Genomic DNA, 10,038 nt, shown 5'->3' with positions numbered 1-10,038 from the left:
AATGTGAATGAGGGTGATTCGCCGAAGACGGGTAAGATCCTCTTTTGGCCAGCGGGGGACGACCTAAGACATGGGGGTCACCGCCATTGGGCACTTCCAAGAAGGGAGGTGTTTTATGTGAGGTGTGTATGAGAGTTGAACCGATGTCTGTGAGGCCAGCAGCATCAGTAAGGGGGGACGCTGTGGTTGTAGGGGCCGAGAGTCCAGACAGGACACAGCATGGCCTGCCTTAATAATGGCTCCTCCATACCGCTCACTCAAATACCGCATTGTTTGTGAATGCCAGGGAAGACCCTGAGTGAAAGTTATGATGGTAAAGGTCATTCAAGAGCCAGCTGAGACCATGAGGTGGTTGTCAATAACTTTTGTGGAGACCAGAACAAAATTGCATTAACTGAATCAGTAAAACTGTGATATTGAACTAATATTTCCATATCATGAGTTTAATCCTGCAGGTCATTAGATATGGCAGAGGAGAATTTGAAGGCATGGTGGTGCCTAAAGATAAGGACAGCTGTTGAAGTTTAAAGAGGAGGTCTGGATAACAAAAGGTATTTAACAAAAGATAACTTGAAAGAATTCATAGCATAACTTATTTTGAGATTATATAGCTCTAATTGGAAAGTTAAACATTTAAATTTCTGATACAAATTTATTCTTTAAGGATAAACCAATTTCTACAACTTTGTGAAGGATAAAGGTTAATGAATTGAATATAAGAGACTATCCGTGTAAGAGAGAGAGAGACTGCTTGAGAAGGAGGAATGGTGCTCTGTCTGTCATCGTCCTGCTAAAGCTGAAACAAAAACAAAAGCAATGATATCAGAACCAAAACAACCCAGCTGACTTCTCTAAAAATGAAGGAATAATGAACAAACATGATTTGAAAATTGGTTAAGAAACCATGTAAGAACTGAGTTTAAATATTTTTTAGTTAAACACTAAAAGCAAATTTTGAGAATGAGCAATTCAAAATTATATGTTTAATGTGCGTATGTTTGTTGATGACTGCACTTTATGTTTTGTATGTGTTGGTTTGTGAAACTGTTCTGTCCTGAGAGTGTGTGTGAGGTCATTAACCTCTGGAATGAGTGTTTATCATTACAGAAGGGTTAAGGCAAACGACAACCTTTAAAGGAACTGCTAATTCTGAAGGAATCTGGAAAAGTTGATCCAGAACATGGGACGAGCTTTAAGTGGACTGGTATCCAGCTCTGTCTGTTACTGGTAATTATGACTAATTTTGTCATTTATGATGCTGATTTGAATTAATCTCTGGATTAGTTGAAGTGGAATTATAAAGTTAAAGATTGCCGTTTCTTAATGGGTTAAAAACCCGTGTCCAAATTTAACTGAGGGTTTAAATTGAAATAATGTCAATTGATTAGAAATGGTAAATATAAATGTTAGAAACTTGACGGCAGAGACAAAGTGACAAATTGGCTGAAGTCACTATCTAAATTATCCAGAGATTCCCTCATATTTCTGAAGGCAGAAGGGCGGCCAAAAAGATAACTTCTAAAAGAAAAAGTTTTTATTGTTTATCCCTTAAATGGATGCAGGACATTAGATGTCTAGTAATAATGTTAAAGGAGCATGTGACTAAGTTTTTCTGTGTGACTGGGATTGAGAGATAATGTAAAATTATATTTTGGTTTCTGTAGAGCAGTAGAGATAAGACTGAAACAATAATGATCACATGGTGCATCTGCACTGGAGACTTACTATTTTGATAAAGAATAATGTGACACGTTAAAACGAGAGAGAAATAGCCCTAACGATTAATGTTGTGAAAGTAAAACTTCTGACATAATTTATGAACACTTTACATCAAATTAAGTTAATATTGAACAATGACTGATTTTCAAAAATACAGATTGTTTTAAAACAGTTTTAAATAAATTGATGATGACAGTACAAATTTGAATACTTTATAAAGTAATATGGGAGATTATGGAAATTTGTAAGTTCTTGGTAAAATTATAACAATTTTGGTGTAAGTGGCAAAGGAAGGCTAGTGAGGATCTGATGAGAAGTATCACTGCCAGATGACATAAATCAACAGGGTTAAGATTTTGGTCATTTGGAGCTTACGCCTAAAGAGTTTTAATGGACAAGACATTGAAAGAAAAATGTTACTGTAAAGGAAACCCTAATGAATTGATTTTGAATGGTTTACTAAATAACATGGGTTTGAAAAGTTATTTTGAAAAATAATTTGTATTGAGTATGATTAAGCACAATGTCACAAGATAAAGATGTGAACAAGCTGAATGAATGTAATACAAATGGATAAATATGTCACTTTGAAGTTTTCAACATTAACAATTTTATGGTTATGTTCATTTAAGTTAAAAATGATGTGGGCTATCATGAGTGAAAACTGGATTTGATGGAAAAAGCAAGTGTAACAAAAAGGTTTGAGTATGTGGAAATCTATGTGGAAAAAAAAAAAAATGGAGTTATGAAAATGGGTTTAACAAGAAGGTTCTTGAGTAAAATCAGGGAAAAGCGATTGAAATGGATGTTATGAACATGTTTGAGAAAGAAATGAATAGGATGTGTAATTAAGATGGTACCTGTATGTAGACTGTAAACTGAAGGATGTTTTATGCAGAGACTGAATGTAATTGGATGGATTATGATGCCTATTTATTTTGTTTATTTTTATTTCAGACCACTATTGTTTTGAAGATGAAAAAGGTCTGTGTTTGATATAAGTGTATTTAAAATCCCTATTTTTAATTGAGATATCTTGGTATTTATAATGGGGTGGTATTTAACATGGGGTGCTAATGTAGTATGTCCTCCTGAGGATGAATATGTGCTTATTGTAATCAATCAAGCCATTGATAAAACCAAATTAGATGAGATTAATAATGGTTGAAGTTAAATCACTGAGGGGAAAAGAGAATTTCTTTTTTTTTCAAAGATTATAAACTAAAAAGTGGGGGGATGGAACATTATGAAGCGGCCTAAATTGGTAGACCAACTTTAGGGGGTCATTGGGACCCCAAAATTGGCCTTTAGGAGGGAGTGAAGGGGGGATTTTGAAATCCACTGCCGCTTCAATATACCTGTATATATTTATATCCTAATTAATTCATAATCAAAACTTTAATCAATATTTATCCTATATTATTATAATGATTCTATCCAGTTATGATTTTGTTTTAGTTTCTTTTTTCTAAAGTGTGTATTTGGTCTCTGAGGAGTGACTGAGGGTCTGGCCTAGAGATGTGTGATGTGTCACTAAACACTGGCAACAAGGTCGTGTGTTTGGATTTGAGGTATCACACACCCCTAACATGTCAGGAGTGCAGCAACAGGGTTTGCTCACTTAGCCCGGCTTCCAGATATGAAATATGGATTTGTCTTTCATTTAATTTATTATGTTTTATTCCTTTTATATTTTCTTTTACTGAAACACTAAAAAGTCAAGATGAATATTGCCTGTACTATTGTGTGTCCCTCTCACTAAAAGAAAGCACATGTTATCAGTATGTTTTGGTAAGAACTGGTTAAAACTGGAGCGTAATCAGCTCCAACCTTGGAGAGACTGTGTATCTGTGTATGTGCGCAATATTCTATGTTACAGATCAGAATGGTGTTCAATGGGCACCCTAAGAGATGGGTGGACTTGTTGTTCTGGGCAAGCTGGCGCCTGCTCCAGATCTGGAAGGTCACTACGGGCCTGATTCTGGGGTGAAAGCATCAACAAGTGACACGTCAGTGGAAACGTGCATCAGATTAACTGACTCGAGTGGAAATTTACCATGACTGTGCATTGTCTCTGAGCCAATCAGAACCATCCACATTGCAGTAATGACGTGGATAAGACCTTGAAAACGGTATAACTGTTGGGACAATTGTATGTACGATAGGGCGAGGCAACGAGACGGTGAGAGAGGGAGCGCGGCCTACGAACTCCTTGTGAGACTTGAAGCTGGCTTCTGCTTTTGAAACTGCAAACTATTCTTAAGTAAATTTTTCTTTTATTTAATTGCAATCCTGACTCTGTCTTCATTTCTTCACTACTGGTCCTGGGTCATAAGCTGTTAACCCCTAACAAAACACACACCATAGATCGCATACTCTATTGATAAATTAACTAACGTTATACACGATCGTGTTGTTTACTGATGTTTACTTACGCGACAATAGCCAACAACATAGACATTTGAAGCAGTTTTACTCACCGCCTGTTTCCAAAGCACGACCGTGAACCTTTATCGTTGGGACCGCTCCGTCAAAAACACACTTCTTTGGTAACTGTTGATTTTGTGAAGTCCTGACAGCATTGACCGTGGAGATCCACTTTTGCGACACGACTGAAGCAATGTTGTGAAGCTTCCTGTCATTTCTGGGTTCAAATCCGTTCAAATGCAGCACTGCCTTCCCGGAATGCTGTGCTGAAGCGTTGAAGTCGCTTGATGTCATCCATAGGAATAAAGTGGAGCGCGGCGTGACAGAAGTGTTGCACGGACGAGTGGATCTGCATCTGAGAGCAGTGTTTATGGGCGTGCATTTGCTCCCTCGCTCTAGTCATGCGCGTGCGTACCCTTCCGGGAGAAGAGCCCGTACGGCCCATACAAGGACATTCCACTTTATCGACATCAAGCGGACCCATACTCTGAAAATACTCTCCGAAACTTGTGAGAAACTGGAAGGAGTATTTTTGACACAGAAATACTCCATCAAACGTCCAACATTACTTTTTGAAATTTGTCTATGTTTAGGATGCGAATCCAACTCTTTAAAAGTGTAAAAAGCTCAGTATGCATGAAACAGCATTTCACCACCCTTTAAGGATGGCTCCTTATTTGTTCATGATTAGTTCATATCTTAACTAATCACGAGTTCATGTTGAATTAACTATTAATTAATGTATTAATACATGAAAATTCATGTCCTGTTATTGTAAAGTGTTAACACTTTACAATAACAGGACATGAATAAGCATGTATTAATACAACATGAATTCATGATTTGTTAAGATATGAACTAATCATGAACAAATGAGGAGCTATCCTTAATTAAGACATGAGTCATAATGATTCATGCATGAATACAGCAGCATTAACTACATGTTAGTACATGTTTGGTAATTAATGCATTAATTAACAAGTATGGGTAAACTAAATTAAACAGGCTCTCTAAGAAGGAATAACAAATATTTTGACTTTGAAATACATTTTCAAATGAATTATTGTCATAATTTAAACCCTTTTTATCAGAAGCTTCATCATAAATATTACTGAAAGCCAAGATTAGTTTTTCATTACTTTCACTGATCATCTAAATCTGCTATATTTGATATTTTCTCCTATATATCTCAAAAGGTCTCAGTCTGTTTTGTGATCTCTTTCTTATCAAACTAAACCTACTGTGACTTATAACAGTTTCTGAGGAATCAGTCCCCAAAAAATAGCCAGACAGGAAACAAGTAGTTATGTCCGGAAGTGAGGGAACGTCTGCTGGGATCCGTACAGTTCTCTCTCCACCCAGACATTGGCCATGATGATTCGGTACCTCCGTTCTCTTAACTGGGCTGAATACTAGTTATAGTTACATGTGAATTTTATAGTAAGTTTATGATAAATCATGAGCGAGCTGAATTTGGTAAGTAGTTAATAGTGAATTAATCATGAAGTCATGACACAATGACGCATTAACAAACTATGAGTTGATGTTAGTGTATGGTTAGTTAATAATGAATTAATCATGATGTGCCCCCTCAAATAAAGTCATGACAGAATGACGCATTAACAATCTATGAGTTGATGTTAGTGTATGGTTAGTTAATAATGAATTAATCAAGATGTGCCCCCTCAAGTAAAGTCATGACATAGTCATACATTAACAAGCCATGAGTTGATGTTAGTGTATGGTTAGTTAACCATGAGTTAGTAATGATGTGCCCCCTGAAGTAAAGTCATGACACTATAGCCCCGTTTCCACCAGAGGAACTTTACCCAGGAACTAGGAACTTTGGGTGGTACTTTGTGTGTTTAGACCGCAGGAACCAGGGTCTAAATGAAGTTCCGGGTAAATATTTCCCCCTCCAAACGGCCCTGCTCGCGAGGTAGTACTTTTTCAAAGTTCAGGAACTTTCGAGGGCGGGACTTGGGCGCTGAACATGCTGATTGGTTTAGCTCACGCAGCATTTTAGTTCAACCGGCATTTTTAAAAGTCTTTTGCGAGGTTCGTTCTGCGTTCAGTAATATCAGTCTTGCTCTCTGTCTGGTGGCGCGTGGTCGTCTCAGCCATCTCACGTTCAATGTCCGTAATAGCTGATAATAATATACATTGTCATTCTAAATCTAGCTTTACAAGCTTTCTGAATATGCTGCATGCTGCTGAATCTGCATATTAGTGTTCTTTTCTGTCGTTGTTAATTACCTCTTTAGTAAACCTATACATAACCAGCAAAAGCAGCACAGCTTGAATCTCTTCCATACTCGTTATTCTTTTTTTTTCACCATGTAAAGGACCTGACCGATTACTTTTAAGTGTGTGTCCTTACATGACGTGACGGCGCGCGCCGCGCTCATGTTGACGAGAGGAAAGTACATTTTTCTGAGGGGTAAACTTTTTATTTCGTAAGTTATGAAGATAATGTTGGAGTAATGACACAGCGTATATTGCCCCGGGCAGTTTTTACTTTAACTGCGCCTGACAGAAGATTTTTTTTTCTGAGATGATTATTACACTTTACAACAAATAGCTATAAATAATACTGTATTAGTCCTGGTGGCCGTTAAGAGTTGCTATGGCTACAGTTAACACACTCCAGCTGCTGGAGAAAACAGCGTTGACATTTTTGGTGCGGCAGACAAACTGCATGTGACAAAATGATTGCGATTGAAAGTCATCACATGTAAACACCAGATCGGTTTAGATAACGTCTCATGTAAACAGTTCACTAAATCTTTCAATCGGTACACTTAAAAATGATTACTGTCCTTCACTGATTTGGAGGAGCAGTCGCGCGCAGTCCTACATCACCGGACTAATTTGCCTAATCTTCACAGAACTTTATCGCGGTCGAAACGCAGACAGATGCAGGTCTGGGGGTGAGAAAAGTTCCTGTAAAAAAGTTCCTGGTACAAATTGTTCCGGGTAATTTTGGTGGAAACGGGGCTTATGATGCACTAATTATTCATTATTTACAAAATGAATTAACATATAAACAAAGAAACCTTATTCCTTTTCACCCCTGGTACAAAAAAATAAATAAAATATACAAAGTATTTGTAGGCTAGTTATTTTATTTATATAATTAAACTTATATGGACTTAAAATAAAGCCCAAACATACCTGTAAAGACACACACAAAGCACGTTTACATGTAAAGCAGAGCACATCCACCGGCTAATGCTAATCGAATCATAAACATTTAAACAATTAAAAAATACAGTTAATTACTGTACACACCTCCAGAAATATCCCAATAAAACAATCATACAAACATCTCTTAAATTATTATTTTGGTTTACCAAAGCAGTCGACATTATTATTTGATAAAATGCCAGCATTACCGCCACTAATGAATGTCCCACCAGAAATAAACCCTACATACTGTAGTTCCGGGAAGAAAATTATAGCTAAAAAAGAGTAAATGTAATTGAACTATAAAAATCAGATTTATAGGTTTATATACAGGTTTATATATCAAATGAAAATTATTAGTGGTAGTTAGTAGTCTATTTTCCACGTTTGATTAGACAAATCTGTGAAATTGATGGCTAAATAATCATGTTATTCGTCACAAAGCTGCAGATGGCAGATTTTAATACAGTTTACAGTTTAAATTATGACAGTATTAAATCACATGTTTAATTAAAAGTCAGAGTACTTCTTATTTATTTTAAGGAACCTGTTTGATTTAGTTTACCCATACATGTTAATTAATGCATTAATTACCAAACATGTACTAACATGTAATTAATGCTGCTGTATTCATGCATGAATCATTATGACTCATGTCTTAGTTCATGATAGCTCCTCATTTGTTCATGATTAGTTCATATCTTAACTAATCATGAGTTCATGTTGAATTAACTATTAATTCATGTATTAATACATGCTTATTCATGTCCTGTTATTGTAAAGTGTTACCGAGAATTGTCATTCAACAATAAAATAACGGGATCTTTGCGAAATGAATCCTAAAAGCCTTATACATACTATCAAGCATCATATATTCCAGATTTTTTACACATCTGGACAGTCCCAAAGTGTCCACGAATCAAGGTTCACAAAAATTATAATATACAGGCTGATAGAGTCATAGCATATGCGTGTGGTTGAAGATTTGTACCCCAATGTACCTTATGGGTCTTTAACAAGGCACTTAATAAAAAATAAAAAAAGTGTTAATAAAAGTGTTACGTGAAATATTAAAACTTTCACTTAAAAATTTGAAAATCTAGGACTGATTCCTCACTTTTTACGTCAATTACCGTTAGAATATCTTTCATAGCCCAGAATGGCTGCACAAAAGGTTGTCTGCCTTAGCCTACATTCAAATTGTGCCAAAATGAATGTGCCATATAGTTTTAGATGAAAATAGGTCAATAGCTTTCTGTAACAAAGTCCAGTTTCAGACCCCAAGTGCAGTTTTAATTTAAATACAAAAACAAAGACACGACTTATAGGCAAAACAACTAAATAAGATCAAAGCTCACCAACAGTAATTACAGCAAAACTAAGCTAGACAAAGACATATGGCAAATGGGCCTTATGCATTCACGTCATGAAATTACTATAACTACATAACATGTGGGACATCACTGATTTTAAAACCCTGCATAGGGCCCTGATATTGCCTAGCCCACTTAAAATGAAAAATACCTTCCTCGTCACAAATCATTAAACACTTATGGCCCTGATGTTTGTCCATTGACACAGATCAGGAGGAAAGAGAGCAGAAGGAGCCATTTCCAACAGCAGCTAATATTCAGAGCCATGATGACGAGCGATCATCGAGGTCATGAGAGGAACTGGACCGTCTCTTTTAAAGAGACTCATGCTAAAGGAGGTCCTTCAAAACATATGTATTGATCATCTGATTAATGATTCAACCATGTAAAATATATTATGTTTTTATATGAATTACATTTGTTAAAGAAGAGCTGTTGTACTTTTTTTTCTGTTGAAAATAGTAAAATGTACACATCATACCGTCTGAACAAACAATACACAGGACAAAAAACTGGTGACTGACCTGTTTCCCAAAACAAACAATACTGAAATCAAGGGTCAAGAATCACCTACACCCACTCAGAGTGAGAGAGTTACTGTAAATGTTTGTTTAAAGGTCCCGTTCTTCACGATTCCATCTTTCAAACTTTAGTTAGTGTGAAATTTTGCTGTTGGAGCATAGATAATACCTGTAAAATTATAAAGCTCAAAGTTCAATGCCAAGCGAGATATTTTATTTAACAGAAGTTCCCTTTCAAAGCCTACAGCGAACGGCCGGTTTGGACTACACCCCTGCACTTCCTTTCTTGAATGACATGACTAGAACCGTTTGTTGACTAACCCTCCCATAGATATCCATAATAAAGGCTTAGATGTCTCGTGCGCGCTGTTGGCCAATAGAGGTCGCTGTCCGCAACTGGCAGCCATCTTGTCACAGGCAGCTTGCTCACTCGTAACAGTGTGTTTTAATGGTGCATGTACTTTTAAATAACCATAACTTGCTCAATTTTCAACCGAGTTTCGTTTTGTCAGCGATGTAGTTATTACACTACATACTTATGAATAATTATAACCATGGACTTCAATATGAAAGTAACATTGAACAGAACAGATAGGTGCAATGAATATACATACACACAAGGTATTTATGTTAAATCAATATATAGGCTGCTAAAACTGTGTACTGAATGGCAACATGAGAAATGATATATATTTATACACATATACAGCTCTGAATTTTTTTTCAACAATAAACTTTAGTTTGCATGTTTTTTTGTTTTGTTTAATAAAAAAAAACAAATTATTTTATTATAATAGTGATATTCTTATTAT

This window comes from Pseudorasbora parva, chromosome 8 (genome assembly GCF_024679245.1).
Source record: "Pseudorasbora parva isolate DD20220531a chromosome 8, ASM2467924v1, whole genome shotgun sequence".
NCBI classification, from domain to species: Eukaryota; Metazoa; Chordata; class Actinopteri; order Cypriniformes; family Gobionidae; genus Pseudorasbora; species Pseudorasbora parva.
The sequence above is the reverse complement of the archived record's forward strand: the minus strand, read 5'-3'. Positions refer to the sequence as shown.